The sequence below is a fragment of the Nymphalis io genome, chromosome Z (assembly GCF_905147045.1).
Source record: "Nymphalis io chromosome Z, ilAglIoxx1.1, whole genome shotgun sequence".
In the NCBI taxonomy this organism is placed as follows: domain Eukaryota; kingdom Metazoa; phylum Arthropoda; class Insecta; order Lepidoptera; family Nymphalidae; genus Nymphalis; species Nymphalis io.
Window position 1 is genome coordinate 5,918,097 of NC_065918.1, and position 17,413 is coordinate 5,935,509.

Consider the following 17,413-nt stretch of genomic DNA (forward strand, 5'->3'; position numbering starts at 1 on the left):
GAAATCAGTTAGATAGATATCTTCGAAAGCCTTATGTTAGACTCGTTTCTAGTCTACCCAAGGTTATTTTGAATTGCATATGGCCACCATTAAGCAAGGTGTAGATCTATCCGATCATTAATGATGATCTACTCTTGACCGATTTTGATAAACGGCGGCCGTTCTCCAGTTGCAGGGCATAACTATGTGCGTAAATGTAAGTACTGAGTAGGCCGGTAGTAATTAAATGAATATAAGCAACCTTCATCTTCAACGGACCTTTCCCAGTTTTGTGGGAAGGTGAGAAATTTGCTACCACGGAAGTTAGTTTCGTGATATGTATTTAGCACTATAGCTGATACATCAAACCGTACGATAACAGTATTTGCACTTTTAAATAATATTGGGTCATTTCCGCCAACTTTATAAAACCACTTTTGTAATTTTAAATAAATCTAAATTTTATTTAAAAATAACTTAAAAAACTCCTCCTCCTTTCCTCATGTTAATTGAGCAGGTTGATACGTTAAGTTTATTAAATTAATTTATAAAGTATCTCATGCAAATAAGCAATGAATAATATGGTTCTTATTTTAATCTTTTATGTACTAATTTCAGAGTACTTACAACGGATAGATAACTTGAAAATACTAGCGATTGTTTTCGTTTATAATATCGTTTATAAATAATTTTGCATTAAATAGCGAATACACGTGGGTTATAATTATTATTACTCATTGTCGTGTTCATTTCACAGTATAATGGTTTTATTCCACGAATGCTAAACATTTTAACATTCAATAGATATTAGTGATAATCTCTTTCAATAATAATAATAATTGATTGGACTTCAATTACGTCAGGTTTTACCTCTATTATGTAGGAAGTTGTATTTTAATATTATATTAATTTGCTAAATACATTTTCTATTTATAAATACATAAATATGGCATTTTAATAAAAGTAATATAATTAAAATGATATATTCAGCCAGTATACGTATGTTCAACGTTTTACATAGTTCCCCCGCTGATTACGCGGTGTACATAGACGGGCTGTCGACCTCCGAACTTTTTGTTTATAATTACAATAAAAAAAATTATAAAATGTATTTTGATGAATACAGTAAAAATATTTAATATTTTTGTTGCAATGCTTGTCATGTTTTTCCAAATTTATTTTTATGTTTTATTTTCTTTAAATAAAATAAATAAATATGCGTACCCTTGATTTTCTTAGGGTACTTTAACGCCCACGCCAGGGTTTGGGGCAAACCCAGAGAAGATCAGCGAGGAGAGACGTTACTCGAAAGGGGGTGGCTGTTTTGGATCTCCAGTCATAGAATCAAGGTTTTGAGAACATGTCCTTGCAGTAACAGTGTGAATAATGTCGTAGATTTAATATGGGTGACTCCCGCTGCCAATCCCATGATTTCAGAGCAATTGCCAATCCTGACCAAAAAGTCCGAAGAATTATTGTCTAGAGGGTGAGTTAGTCAGTAAGTCAGTCCGCGACCTCCCCAAATACTTGGAGATGTACTTGTGGTCAGCGCAGATCGCGCAAATGTGATTGTCTTGTTTGGCATGGCATATAGGCTATTCTTAGTAGTAGTGTCACGCTGCATACCATTATTTCATTTTGCGCTCTGTAATGGTCGGAGCAAGCGTATTATAAGAAAAACACTTCCACCCTCGCTGTGGAGTTCAGTACATAAAGGGACTGAACTCCAATTTGAATGCCGTTCACTTCCACCTTGATACGACGAAGCCGGTCTTCCTCTCTTTTACTGATACCCAGATATCCTCTCCGGTTGATACATTCTTCTTCTCCTTCCCGGGGTATAAGTTGGAATATTCCTTTTTACCTGTGTATGTGCTTACGTCAGAGAGGATATATGCTCTCGTCGTATCGCCAGCTTTGAAGCAACCTTTTTAGCCTCTGAAAAGAATAAACTCTATACGTCATACATCCAATATGTTACTCATTTGGTATTCTAGTAAATATTCGCTCAAAATAAAAATAAAACTCCGTATATAGTATCATGAATGAGTTATTAACTCCTGGAGTCCATGGCGTAGTCAATAAAATTAAGGCAATTAAAGTCGAATTAACTTCTGACGCTATAAACTAAGTCCGTACGGAATCAAAATTAGAATTTATAGACCTTGTACCGCATTGTACACATGGAATATGGAATGTTAATCATAAACTTTGCTCAACTATGTCTTCGAAGATACCAATATTTGCATGTTTCTTCACAGCCATTATATTATAATTTATATATCATTTATATATTTAATACGATAGTCATCACAGAAAAATATTCTTTGTTATTAGAAGCAACATAATTCAATCTTAATGAAATATCACCGTGATATAATTTTTTGTTTTTTTTTTTTTTTTTATTTATAGATTAAGAAAGCGGACGAGCATATGGGCCACCTGATGGTAAGTGTTCACCAACGCCCATAGACAATGGCGTTGTTAGAAATGTTAACCATCGCTTACATCACCAATGCGCCACCAACCTTGGGAACTTGGAAAAGATGTTATGTCCCTTGTGATTGTAATTACACTGGCTCACTCACCCGTCAAACCGAAACACAACAATAATAATATTATATACTGTTATAATAGTACTGCTGTTTTGTAGTAGAACATCTGATGAGTGGGTGGTACCTACCCAGACGAGCTTGCACAAAGCTGTGCCACCAGTAAAACCACTTATTTTACTAGTTGAAGGCTATCGAGTAGATTTATATTAGACACGTTTATGCTCGTTTGCGTAATGAGTATATATTATTCTTGAAATAAAACAAATATTTGTAGAAAAGTTATTTTAATAAACTAAAAAAAAAAAAACAAACATTAAATTCCGTCTCACACTCTACGAGCATTTAAATGGGTAGGTAATAACCAACTAGTTAGAACAGATTTAGTTAGTAATATAATAGTTAACAAGCCAATATCAGATTCGCCGGGAGACGTAAACTAACACGTACAAGTGAGATCACATTCATTAGAAACTGAAACTATATCAGAAAACAACATAGTCAAGTTTAAAATTAGGATCAACGGTAGACACTCAATGGGAATGCAGTTAATGATACTTAAATTGGAATTTCTGTTCATAACGTCAGAGATATAATTCATAACATTGCATCTATCTAATAAATACAGTTATGATTTAAAATTTACTTACTTATTTATTTTAGGTTTTTTGATTTATTTACAACAGAAGATCACGTACAACGGCTAAAGGGCATTAACTAGTTAATAGGTAAACAATGTATGTATCGAAAAGTTATTGTCAAAACCATAATATTATAATTTCCCTTGTGATATTACAAGTTTTCAGAATTTAATCTATCTCTATTTCATACAATATGGTATATTATAACCAAGTTCAGTTAAATTGTAATAGTGTGTGACATTGTAAATAGCCCTTATCCTTAAAGTGAGAAAGTAGGCTTATTGTTTTGATGAGTCAGCTCTTGAACAGTATCATAAGTGCCATTGGATGCGGTCTAATTAGTGATCGTACTTTATTACCTTGTCAAAATTATCTCAGAATTTTATTAAACATTCGGTAAAATTAGAATCAATTGAAATTGGTCAGAGATATTATAATATATAAGCCAATCGATGAATTAGTAAAGATAAACGAACCTTAGATTTGTGTATTCTATGCGATTTGCTAATAGCTCTGCTATATTATACACTTCAAAATATTCTTAATTCATACATATTTATTTATAATACAACACTGTTCCGCTGAATTACTTATATCCTCTTTAATTGCATTTTAAACATTTCGGTACCAACTTCGGCGACATTCAAGACGCCATTTTAATAAAAATCTTAGCATATCATTCAAAATCTCGAACAATGATTGCCTCAATTCAATGTCGCAGTTAACTAAGTAAAAATTATTAACTAAGTGTTCTATAGGTAAAACAACTGCCGCTATAAAGGAAATCTACAATAAGTAAAAAATTGAGAAAATAAATGATTTAAAAACTTAATTTATGAAATAAAAACAGTTCTGTGGAAAGGAAAATTAAAATAAAGGTATTTTTTTCTGTATGGCTATGCATTATACATTTATCTAGCAGAGTGTATTAAAATATGTATGTATATACACACACAACAATTAAAAAATAAAATAAATAGTATTTTCTATCTCATCTCAGTAAAAAAAATATCGAAAAATATGTAATGTTACGTAGAATAGGCGCATCCTGATACATCCGTATTTTCAATTTAGCAATTTATAAAAAGTTCTTCTTAGTTATTTGTAACAACTAATAAAACAGACGTTTTATCTGTTTGTTGCTGTTTATCTTGATAATTTAATATGATATATCATAATGTCTACACATAAATTATATATAATTATGACCTGCCTTCAATGTTAGGATCTACTATTCAATAAAACATCAAAATTAAATCTTTCAGAAAAATAAATCACGAGCTTATGAGAACATCGTATCATATTGTCCATAAAAATATAAATTATAATAAAATCTAAGAACACTTAGGTTCGTCAAAATTAGAGGTCAGATTACTTAATACTGGTTTTTCATAAAGATAATATTAATATTATAGCTAATTATAAGATATTTTCCTGTAGCATAATACTAATAGTTGTATTTTTATTTCATATTTAAGTAATATTCGTTTGATACAGAAAAATCTTTCTAAAAAACTGGTTCACACTTCTGGTGACCCAAGAGCTGGCGCTTATTTATCCCAAAGGCTGAGTCTAGCGGTGCAAAGAAGCAATAGTGCCAGCGTCTTGGGTACAATGCCACAGGACAATCTTTTAGACGCCGTGTTTTTGCTTTAAATTTGAATAATGTGTATCTTGTTTTATTTTTTATTTTTAAATTGTATATTATAAAAATGTCTGTACATAGTTTACTTCAAGATTTAATATAATTAAAAATTTCTTTTTTGCTTTAAAATCAAAGTAAAATAGCAAATAAATAATATTAGCATTGCTGTGTTAAATACTTAAAATATAGTGTTGGAAACGGTCTTACCTATTATCGGTTTCTGCTCAAGGCAAATGAGCACGATTGAGAAGATTAACAGACAGTTGATCGGAGCGAGAAGAGCGTCTAGCAGCTTTCTAGAAGTGCCGCGTCTCTAAACGAAAACCGCGTCTTAATGCTAATAGATGCCGTTATGACACGTCTTAATGTGTAGGGAGTGGCGTACAATGTCAAAGTCGATTGAGTGCAGACTGGCTGAAACATGAAACTGGGGAAGCTGATGTCCACAAACGTTACCGAATTTCACGGTCTCTTTAAGTCAAGTCTAGCAAAAAGATCACGTTTGTCTCCTGAAACATCTGCCATGAAATATCACGTTCTTTAGAAACGCATGTTGCACTGTCTGCTGATCGCACCCAACACGAAATCACGCGCTCTCTAGAAAGAGACGAGGAAAATACTCCGGTTTGTCTATTGATCGTAAACGCCAAGACATATCGGAGGATGTTGGATGGATGGATTAAATGGGGGTTAAAAGTTTGTATAGGGCGTCCGTCATTTTTGAAGTAAGAAGCATGAAATTTTATATACAAGCTTCTGGTAAGCAATAAATAAATATTGATTTCGGGGTTTTTAAAATTTACCCCCTAAAAGGGTGAAGTAGGGATTGAAAGTTTGTATCGGGAGTGCGTCATTTTTGAAGAAAGAAGAATGAAATTTAATATTAAAGCTTCTGAGCAAAAATAAATGCATTGGTATTTATTTATTTTTGGAAATTCAACCCCATACGGGATAAATGGGGTTGCATAAGTATAAAAAATACTCTGATTTGCTTAAAATTTATTGTTTGTGTTTCTTGAATGAATTGATAAACATTTATTTAAAAGTTTTGGAAATTCCACCTAAATGGGTTAGTTTGGTGGCCACCTAATGGTAAGTGGTCAAAAAACGCCCTTAGACATTGGCATTGTAAGAAATATCAACCATCGCTTACCTAGCCAATGCGCCACCAACCTTGGGAACTAAGACGACGACGACGAGCTTGCACAAAGCCCTACCACCAGTGAAATTGAAATTGAAAAAATTGAAATGGTATTGGCGCAGCGAGTCGAAACATACACGTATCCTCGTCGTCTGCCTGGGCTCAACAGATTGCGACGTCTTCCTACTGTGCACCCTTTTTTTTTTACGCTGGAAAAACGCATTACGCGTTTCCCCCACGGGAACAGTGTGGGGGTATGTGGGGCCCGCCGATGTCCGAGGCGCCGAGTGCGCCCCGAACAACGGAATACCCACTAAAAAACCAGCGGTACCCTTTCCGTCATAACGAGGAGCGTTACGGGATCGCTTGCGCATGCTACCGCGACGCTCTGACGGGTGGCCTGCGTATGCAGGCCTCCATTCACTATGGGGATTACCAGGGTACTGAGAACCCCCTAGTTCCAGCGACGCCTATTGCGGCGGAGGGAGAAGGTGCGCATAGCGCCTCATTCTTGTCCCCAGTCTTCTTCGGCGGAGCAGGTTTGCAGCGGCGTCCTCTTCCCGCTCCCGCTCCGCTGCCTCCTTCTGCGACATTACATTTTCACAGAAGGAGACCATTTCCGACCAACACTCATCGCTTCCGAGCATCGCGTTGATGATGCTCGGCAAGGAGAGGTCTCCGCCGACAGCTGCCGCCAGAGAAAGCCTCTGGGGCCCCCACGCGGCACACTCCGTCAGGGTGTGTTGCGCCGTGTCGGTTGGCGCACCACACTAGTGGCAGGAAGGTGACATTTCCCACCGTGCTATCTTGTGCAGGTACTTACCGAAGCAGCCGTGTCCGGTAAGTACCTGCGTTAACCTAAACGAGAGCGTGCCTCGTTTTCTTTTGAGCCAGCAATTTAAGTGGGGACGTACCGCCTCCACTGTCGCCAGGCCCGCTGTGGGGGACCTCAGATCTTCCTCCCATCGGGCTATCAGGGCTTGCTGGGCTAGAGCCCTGATCCGCCTAACATCCGCCGACCCTGGACGGTCGCCGCGGTCTCTCGCCTCGGCCCGGAAGCGGTACACCTCTGCGAGCACCTCCGCCTGGAGTTCCCAGGGCGGATCGCCCACGAGGAGCGTCGCCGCGCCTACTGTGCACCCTACTCACTCTGCACATTAAGCAATACTTAAGAGAAAAGATGTTTCTGGCACTCGTGTTATACTGATTTTGGTTGTTCTACGATGAAAAGACATATTTACGTAGATACGTGTTTCTTTGTTGGCATAATGATCACGACAGCGTAATTGTGTCTTTATTATTCGTCAACATGCAGAAGCGTCTTATCATTGTATGATCTTTTTATTGTTTTGAATGTAAAATAGACACATATACGTGTTTACGTCTTTTCAACTTAGTAAACATCAGAATCGTCTTTTTTCCTTAGTGCTTGTTTAAATTATTAGCAAATACGTTTAATTTATGCACTGAAAATTCAGTTTGTGTAAGTCTAAGAATAATAAAAAAAACAACAAACAGGTCAAGCTAAATAAAACCGTTTGAAAATACTCTCATCTGCTAGTAAGCAGATGCGTCTTTTTTTACTGATTCTAAGTATGGGAAAAACTCAATAATGAAAGAAGTGTTAGATGCGTCTTTTTTCCTTCGGGTAGAATATGATAAGCTTTATTATAGAAGAAAGCTAATGCTCTTTTCCGATGAACCGACCTTTTGCGATCCGATTATATAGTCGCAAAACTTTATACTTTATTTACTTCTGAGGTTATTATAGTTCAAAAAACATTTCTAAAAGATCTGTAGATTCGAAGAACTATGAAACAAAGAAGTTTTTATTTTTTAATAAAATACGTTTTGGTGTTACAAACCAAGTTTGTATTTTATATTTTTGTATTGTTGTTGTTATTTTTCAACACAATAAATCTTTAATAGTAATTAAGTTTCGTTTTTCACATTGATAAGAATGTTCCAGTATATTATCAGTGCTACAGGTATACGATTTCTCATAGTTAAGCACATTCTTTAAGAGCCATATATATATAGGCCTCTGCATCTTTGACAGATGATTTAAGCGGCATCGCGAAGGCACTTGCGTTCATGACTGAAAAGACCAATGCGAGAGAGGATCCTCCGGTCGCACTTCCGACAAGTGTATGCGTATGTTTTTCTTTTAGTAGTTTAAGCCAGTCATTGTCATGCTTTGATTGACCTTCGTGAATAAGGAGTCACCACTTGGAACGGTCCTCTGCCAGTTCCTCCCATCGATTGCTAGGGATGTTAAACGCAACCATATCACGCTTAGCGCAATCTTTGTAACGGAGCATAGGCCGCCCAACAGACCTCTTTGCATCCACAACCTCTCCCAGTAGTATTTGCCTTGGAAGACGGGTCTGCTCCATTCGATGCACGTGTCCCAGTCACCGTAACCGTTTTTTTTTTGAGAATGGCCATGATGCTAGGCAGCTGTGCCTCGCCTAGAACAGACTCGTTTGTCACGCGATCCTGTCATGTGATGCCCAGAATGTTCCGAAGACAACGCAAGTGAAATGTGTTTAGTCGGCGTTCTTGTTTTGCGTACGTTGTCCACGTTTCTGCTCCATACAAGAGTGTGCTTAGGACACATGATTGGTAAACAAGCATTTTCGTTTTTACCGTAAGGTGTCTGTTATCCCAAGCCCTTGAACAGAGCCTCCCGAACGTAGAGGCTGCTTTGCCGATGCGGAAGTCGATCTCTACATCAAGCGAGAGATTGCTCGACAAATGCGACCCAAGGTAGCAAAATTTGTTAACCACCTGTAAAGGTGCGCCGTTAAGCAAGATGACTGGTTGCTCTAAACATCCTTGCGTTAAAATAACGGTCTTCTTGCAGTTTATGGACATTGAAAAGAGATCGCACACTCTGGCAAATTTGTCTATTAGACTCTGGAGTTGAGCTTGGTCATGAGCAACGAAGGCAGCATCGTCAGCGAAGAGGAGACTATCTACAAATAGGTCCTCCCTGTAGCGTTTGGACTTGAGCATTGAGATGTTGTACAGCCTACCATCGGTACGCGTGTGTAAGTGGACGCCTTGCTGTTCATCTCCAAAAGCAACCTTCAGAAGCACCGAGAAGAATATTCCGAACAAGGTGGGGGCCAGTGCACAACCTTGACGAACACCACGGCGTACGTCGAATGGCTTGGATGCGTTGCCATTGTGCAGGACGGCGACTTCCATACCTTCGTGGAACGATTGCACTATCCTTAGGAGTTTTGGGGGGCATCCAATTCTGACATGAACCGAGTACAACCCCTCTCTGCTCACGGAGTTAAAAGCCTTATTTAGGTCTACAAATGCTATGACTAGGGGGGTATGTTGCTCCCTACACTTTTCTTGTAGCTGTCTGAGTGAAAATATCATGTCGACAGTTGACCGTTGGGACCTAAAACCACATTGTGCCTCAGGGTATACGCGGTCGGCGAGCCTTTGTATTTTGCCTAAAATGGCCCTGGCAAAGGCTTTACCGACGATGCTAAGAAGAGATATTCCGCGGTAACAGTTGCAGTCGCCACGATCGCCTTTGCCTTTATAAAGAGTGACGATGTTAGTATATCGCATATCCTGAGGGACGTAGTTTTCTTCCCAGCACTTAGCCAGGTGGTTATGAAGAATGGGCAAGAGGCACTCAAGCTTGACGACTTCGGTGACAACATCGTCTTTTCCGGGGCTCTTTTCGCATTTGAGCTTCTTGACGGCCAGATAAAGTTCCTCTACTGTGGATGCAATGTCTAGCTCGTGCCAAGTTGCCAGAATCGGGACAAGCTCCATTGCTTCTGGCTGAATATCCACTGGGCACGAGTAGAGCCCCTTGTAGTATTCTACCCATCTTGCCATCTGACGGGTGCTGTCTGTTATAACAGAACCGTCGGTTTCCTTGAGAGGTGCCGTCTTTTTTGGAGTAGGTCCAAGAGCTCTTTTGATGCCCGCGTACACCCCGCCAATATCCCCCGCGTTTGCGCATGCTTGGATGCTTTGGCAAAGCTCTGTCCAATACGCATTTACAAAGAAGCGCGTGCTACGCTGGAGTGAGGCTTTTGCCTTCGTGAGATTTATTTTACGCGTTGATTTATTTTATTTTACGCGTCGCATCGCAAGGGTTAAGGCGAAAATTTAAAGCGGCTTGGCGTTTCGAGTCAATCAAGGGAAGTAAGTGCTTCTCGTTTTCTTGAAACCAGTCGTAAGATTTTGCCTTTTGATAGCCAAAAATCTTGCCTGCAGTGTCAGTGAGAAGAGACTTGACTTTTTCCCATTCGACTTGCGCTGATGCCGTACTATCCCAAGTTGCAACTTCTTCGCGGAGTTCCCCAAATGACTCCACTACTTCCATGTCACGAGCCTTGAAAAGATTTATCTTTTTTCGACCGGGTGGCTTGCAAGAATGGACTCTTCTAGGGACAAGTCGGACTTTAGTAGCAACGAGGCTGTGATCGGTGTCGCAATCGGCACTGTGAAACGCCCGCGTGTGGAGCGTTTCCCGTAGATCCCTCCTTCTTGTTAGAGCAAGGTCTAATTGGTGCCTGTGTTTAGATCGAGGGTGCATCCACGAGACTTTCCGCATCATTTTGCCTTTAAAAAAGGTGTTGGTAACACACAGCTGGTGCCTTGAGCAAAACTCCAACAGTCGTTGTCCGTTGTCGTTAAGCTTGCCTATGCTGTGTGCACCGAGGCATTCAGGCCAGGCTGATGTGCCCTGACCGACGCGGGCATTAAAGTCACCCAAAATATGCAGTCTGTCAGTTGGATTCACCCTGCGCACTGTCTCATCGAGCTGGCCGTAGAATTGATCCTTGGTCTCAGGTTTAGAACTAAGCGTCGGTGCGTAAGCGGAAATTAGCGTGACAAAGCCGCTTTTTGTGTTTAGACGCAAGACCATAATCCGCTCGGAAACGCCTACAGGTGTCTCTATGGCGTTGATGAGATGGTTTCGAACCGCGAAACCTACACCATGCTCTCGTGTTTCCAAGGAACTCTTGCCCTTCCAGTAAAAAAGGTAGTTAGCTTCACGCAAAGACCCTTCGTCTTCAGTTCTGGTCTCTTGTAAGGCTACAATATCGATATTGAGCCTTTTAAGCTCCACGTCGATACTGTAAGTTTTGCGCAGTTTTTGGGCGCAATCGGAGCTTCCGTAGGTGTTCCGGAAGCCTGTCCTCATCGTTCGGACATTCCATGTCGCAAAGCGCATGTAAGCAGCGTTGGTGTTGGTTTTGAGATTTTTGTTTCTTTGAGCAGGTGGTTAATGTCACAGCGTCAACGTCTAGCTGTAAGGCTTGTGTTCCGTTCACCCAGGCGGAACAAGTTACGCTGAGGCGGATCAGTACCTTATTGATCGGGGGCTGCCCGACTTAAAGCAGGTGGTAACTGATCAATGGATCTACGATGGATCCTCCTACTGTCAAGAGTGGCCCTGGCGTCCGCACTTACGCCTATTCGTGCTGACATATAACCGGTGACTGCCACTCTCCGTGTTGTTTTCCACCTGCAAGACAGGTGAGCGAAGTGGCCTCTCCGTGGATGCTGCTACGCCTGGGCCAGGCGACTTTATGGCAACACGGGCTTGTCCAGTACCCATGCCACCCTCTCCTCCTCCCCAGCAGGATCCGCAGGAATGACGAGTCAATACGTGTGGTGCTGGTTTGGCCGCAGGTGACTGGCTTACGCCTAAACGGAGGCACCGCTCCGGGTTTAATATTAGTTTTCCTTCTTCTTTGGCGTGACGCTGGGATAATTTTGGGAAACAACGTATCAAGGAGAGGGGGAGGATACTGTGATCACGGAAGATACAGGAATGTGACACTAGTAGCTAGAGCAGCAGCAGCAGTCCGGGGTCGCGTACCCGTAGTGATTCCAACCAGCTCTCGGACAGATAACTGGTAGATCCACCCTCTGGACAAACAGCCATACACTCTTTAGTATACGTTATTTTGAAAACAATAAAAAACAAGAAGATCAAATATTTAATACAAAATTAAAAATTGATTCAGTTAAAAAATTAACTTGCATTATACATGCAATTTAATATTATTTTCTGGTCAAATGAAAGAATAATCGTGTATTAAACACGGCATTGAAAATTCTTTTTTAATTAACGAAATTTTAAGTGTTGTAATAAAATGAACATGAAAAACTTTTGTACTGTCACAGGTTAAAGCTTGAGCACAAATTGTAGTTTTCTGTACTTGAAATTAAATCCTTTATTGCACAACGTAATAAATGAAGTGAGTACATTAAAAATATATTTTAAAAGCATTCCATTAGTATTCACGCCCGGCGGAGAGCGTATATTAAACTACTTTAGTTACTTTGTTGTATGCTGGTTTCCAATATACAGATAACTCGGTTTTCATACAGGAACAGAAATAATATTATACTGATAAAGTGTGAAACATAACTCACACAATATTTTTATTGGACGGTTTTATTATTTTAACTCTACATTATTCTCTACGATTGCCTCATTGGTTTAGTGGCTAGATGTAAGGCCGCATATCCGGAGGCCCTGTGAAAAAGTTATTGAGAATTTCTGTCGAAAATTCTCATTAGCAGCCCGGAGTCTGGAAGTTGGAAGTGTGTACACTCTGTGCCTCGGAAAGCACGTAAAGCCGTTGGTGCTGCGCCTGAAGAGTTCAGGCGGATTCCGGTTGTGTCGGATTGCCATTCCATGGTATTATGAACCGTATATATACCCATATTTGTGTACACATCTCTCTTGAGATTGGCCGCCATGGCGGAAATCGATCTTGAGGACTACTATTCTCTATGATAATACACATATAATTCAATATTATGATGATTTTTTTGAGTAAGATGTTATTGTGTTAACTTTTTGAGGTTATTTAAGAGACTATAGTTTTAATATACTCTTGTCAACCTAATATCAGTACATAGGTAATGAAAACTAAAACTCTATAAGATGATGAAGCTAATAAGTAAATATATATAGTAAAAAAGTAAGAAAATTATTTATTTAAAATTTCAAAAGTTAAGCCAAGTTCAATACTTTCTACTAATCATTAAGTACTATTTGAGACACACAAAGTTAGTTAATATTTGTTTACCAAAGTGCTGCATCTGAATTTTTAAAGACTTTTAGCATTTCATTTAAATTCGCTATCTTGTCTTGCTAGCTTATTAGAAGCAACGTTAAACTCGCAAACTTTAGAAACCGCCGCAATTATAATAATAAATTAATCTGTTTACCGTTAACGTATTTTAGGCTGGCTTAAAAAGTTCAATCTAAGGACGTATTTATTTAAAATTTAAACGCTTCCGTAATTGTTAAAAATACATTATATTTAAAATTACAGAAAAAGATGCAAATGAACTTATTAAAAACGATTTTATATAAAAACATATTGAAATTAAATAAAAAATCATAATATCGTACTAGAGAGTAAAATCATTGCTGTCATCACAAATAAAATTGGTAAGTCTTATACTTGACTCTACTTTTAAAAGACCGTCATTGTACTTACTGTCACTTGTCAAAGACCACTGCAAGGACCTTAAAATTATCTTGGAAGAAATCGAAGTATAATTTACTTGCACAGTGCTCAAAATTAATCTGTCACGTCTTAGCGTTGATACTTTTTTGCGAAAAATACCCTTAGGACTCTTATTCTAAAGCTGTAGTAGTTATAATTTAGAAAAAGAATTTTTGTAAATGAATGCGATAATATATATATAGCCGATTTCTTAACGATGTGGTTATTTAAAAAACAAAACAATGTATTCAGATACAGTCTTTATTACAAGACACAATCCCGTCTCTTGTTTTTCAGTAATAAAACAAAAAGGCATCTGCTATAATAATCGAAATCAAAAATTAAACAAATCGTTATTATTGAATAGTAGTTTAATGATAAATATTCATAAAACAGTTCGATTATACAAATTTCTTACGATAATTAATAAAATGAATATCTATATCAGAAATAGTCAGATATTATGATTCAATGGTATTAGAAGTCAAGTGTTTTTTGATATTTGTTAACTTATTGGATAACAATTAATAAATTAGCCTTACACGTCAATTTGTTTGAATTGATACCTGCCATTTTGCTCCTCCCTATTCAGGGGGATAGATTATGGGGGTTTCTTACCCACTAAAACCACTGCGATCAAACAGGGCCGTCCTCGACACAAATCGGAGTAGCTACGGGATCGTGTTGAGATAGTCGTATATTCTCGTGCTGTGTTCCGCAAGTGGCTCAACGGAGCTCACAGGGAGCGAAAGTACTCCTGCACCCCCGCACTTCTCGCTAGATGTATAGTGAGGGAACCACATTATACTTACATTATAATATTATGTTCATTTTCTTTTAACTATGTTACGTTATGTATGTACTACTTCTACAGTTGAATATTGTAAATAACACATGTTATTTGATAGACATTTTATTTCACATAGAATTGTTTAAAACTCGTGCGAATTCAAAAATTTCCTGACTACTAGCTGACTACAAGCTATTTTGAGTGAAATAAGGAAAATTCTCATAAGGCTTTCACTGGAAACAACGATAGCGCGATCTAAAGAACTCCCAGCGCCATCTAGTCTTCTGTAGCAAAGCAAAAGACGAAAATATGTGTTTAGCGAAGAAATGTTTTTTCAATAGGTCATACTCTATTGAAAAAATGAAACGTAAGTAACGTAAGATAGAAATAAGTCAGTCCAGTCATGCTTTTCAAGGCACTAATTTTATAAATAGTGAAAAAAAAAATATTTTATTTTTTATTTTATTTTATGTTTGTCCAAGAATGGATCCTTGTAGAGTTTAGATATTCTTCTCTTTTATATTAGATATACTTACCAAAACATTCAAGGATCATTAATGAAACATCGGTCATTGTAAATTAAATTGAAGTCTTGTTTTGGCCATTTTAGACGATATTTCAGCGGGTATTATCTAGACTGCATTACTACAGAGGAAATTCTGCCAATCAGCTTTGCAGCCAACGTGCTAACTAAATATATTTGTGTGTAGATTAAACGTTATTAACTTTTACTACAATTTTATTCCGTATACTGCATAGATTATTATGCTTTGTTTATATTATCATCAAACGTTTCTTATGAGTGTTGTGAAATTTAACACTGAACTACAAGTTAATCAGTTTGGATACGTTTTTGCGTTTGTAGTATAAGTGTACATATTTCCCGATGAATAGTAATGCTATAATGACATTAGTTGAGGAAAAATGTAATGTAAATGAAGCATTCCTTTACATTAATTTTTCCTTTATTATTATGCTAAGGAGGTTTTAGATACAAAATTAGAACGAATTATCATGAATATAAAAAGAAATTAATGTCTAAAAATTATAAAAGGTTATATACAAAGTACCCCCCATTTATAAAAATTAAAAAGTATTTGTTTATTAATTGATCCACTAACCATAAACTATCACAAACGCAAAAACGCTTAGAGGCTAATTTAACTCTAAAGATCTTTATGCTATTAGCTATAATTAATTTATCCAATCTTTGACAATTGACGATCGTTTTCGACTCCAATAATTCTCTCAATTTGAAATGATATTTCAAAATTGTGATTGTAGTACTTTTTGTGTTAACTAGGTATTTATTTTTTATTTATCAGGTACTAATGTATAAAGTATGATATATGGGCAGAAAATAAACAACCTGCCCATGGGATGCCAAAGCCCACCTTAAAAGTTAGTTTTGTAACAGTAAATTATTCGGCTGCCTCGCGATCTCCGGAGACTCAAGAATAACACAAGAAGGTTGAGTTAGACGGAAAATCGACCCTGTTTCAATGAGATCTTTGTTGATTTACCTCTACTGTAACAAAAAGGAAGGTATTGTGGGATTTTTGTTTAATTAAGCGACATCGTTAAATTATATTGTTGCCTTCAACGAAAAATTTTTTTAATTAAATTTCATAATTAAAAATAATACAAGATTATTAAGAGAGTTTTCAAGTTAAAATGCTACTACTTCGGCTTGAAAACAGTTGATACAACTATTCGTAAGAAATAAAACAAAATAAATAAGGTAGATATTTATTTTGTTTTTCTCTTTATAAAACAATCAATTTACTACCTGTCATGTGAACAAGCCTAAAAATTTGTGGTACAAACTTAACACCATAAAATGTAGTGTAAAAATATTCATGTTTTGCATAGGTAATCACTAATAACAGATTCTTCGATATTTTGTATTTAATGTAAGTGGTGGTGAAAGTACACGTACAACTTTTTTTTAAGTTACAATCATTGAAATCGGTATTTGTGCTCTTTGTCAAGAAAATCTGTCAGGGTTTATAATTAGTTTCAAGCTAATGTCATGAAAATTTCTAGATGTGGTGTGATGGGGTGTGGTGGTGTCGGATATATGTTACAAAATATGAACGTAAGCACTCCATCCCTAAAGGAAGTGAAAAAAGGTTTAAGCGTTAATATGAAAATCTTATATCATGCTCATATTATTTGCTCGAAACTTCGCATACATACTTCTTGATGCAAATTATGAAATGTAAAATACATAACGTTCTAATATCACCCCCTGGGGAGGTGCAATAGGATGGGCGGGTTAGTTTAAATTTAAAACCAACGCTCAGTAGATGAATGATAGAAGATGGCCTTGCACTGGCTCCATGAATCTGAATAGTAAAGTCTATCCAGCGTCGTTAAATAAAATATGATATATTAAAAAAAAGCATTATTGAAAATTTGACTTCAAAATATTGCATAGTATTCACGAGTTCTAGAAATTGTGTGCCTTAACAAAACCCTACTACCGATCAAGCCTGTTTATATACATCTACATACGTATACTATCCAGTACCTGATCGACAGGCCTTCGGTTAATCTTAATACAAATTTTGAGCCAAATCGTTAGAGTCATTGCCATACGTGTGTTTTATATGTATATAATGTAAGATTTACTCATTTAATATTATAAGATAAAATTTGTAGGTAAAGGATTTCACACTAAGTAAGTAATACTCCGCTTTAGGGTTTGAAAAAGTCAAATAAAAATCTTGTGATGCGTATATTATCTCGTTGAAAGCAACGCTAGAGCGATTCAGGATTCTGGTATGTGATTTTTTTATTTCCAGAAAATAAAATTCCGCCCACCTTGCCAAACATGAAATATAATTAACAAAGGTGAAATATAAACTAACACTAAAAACACTAGAATTCAACAATTTATTTACTCCGTAAACTGGATATATTTTTCTTAAAAAGTTAATTGCTCCTAACCATCATAAGCTTAAACCATTTAGCTGGAGGTAAATCTTTTAATTTTTCTATCACGAACGTCACGAAGCTTACATTCTTTCGTGCGATTTTAAATTAAGGCATTTCTTATATGAACCTAAAAAAATGTTGTAATATTCATTGAATCTTCATATTTACAAGAAGCATTATAAAATGGAACCGCGTTCAGTTGCAGTAT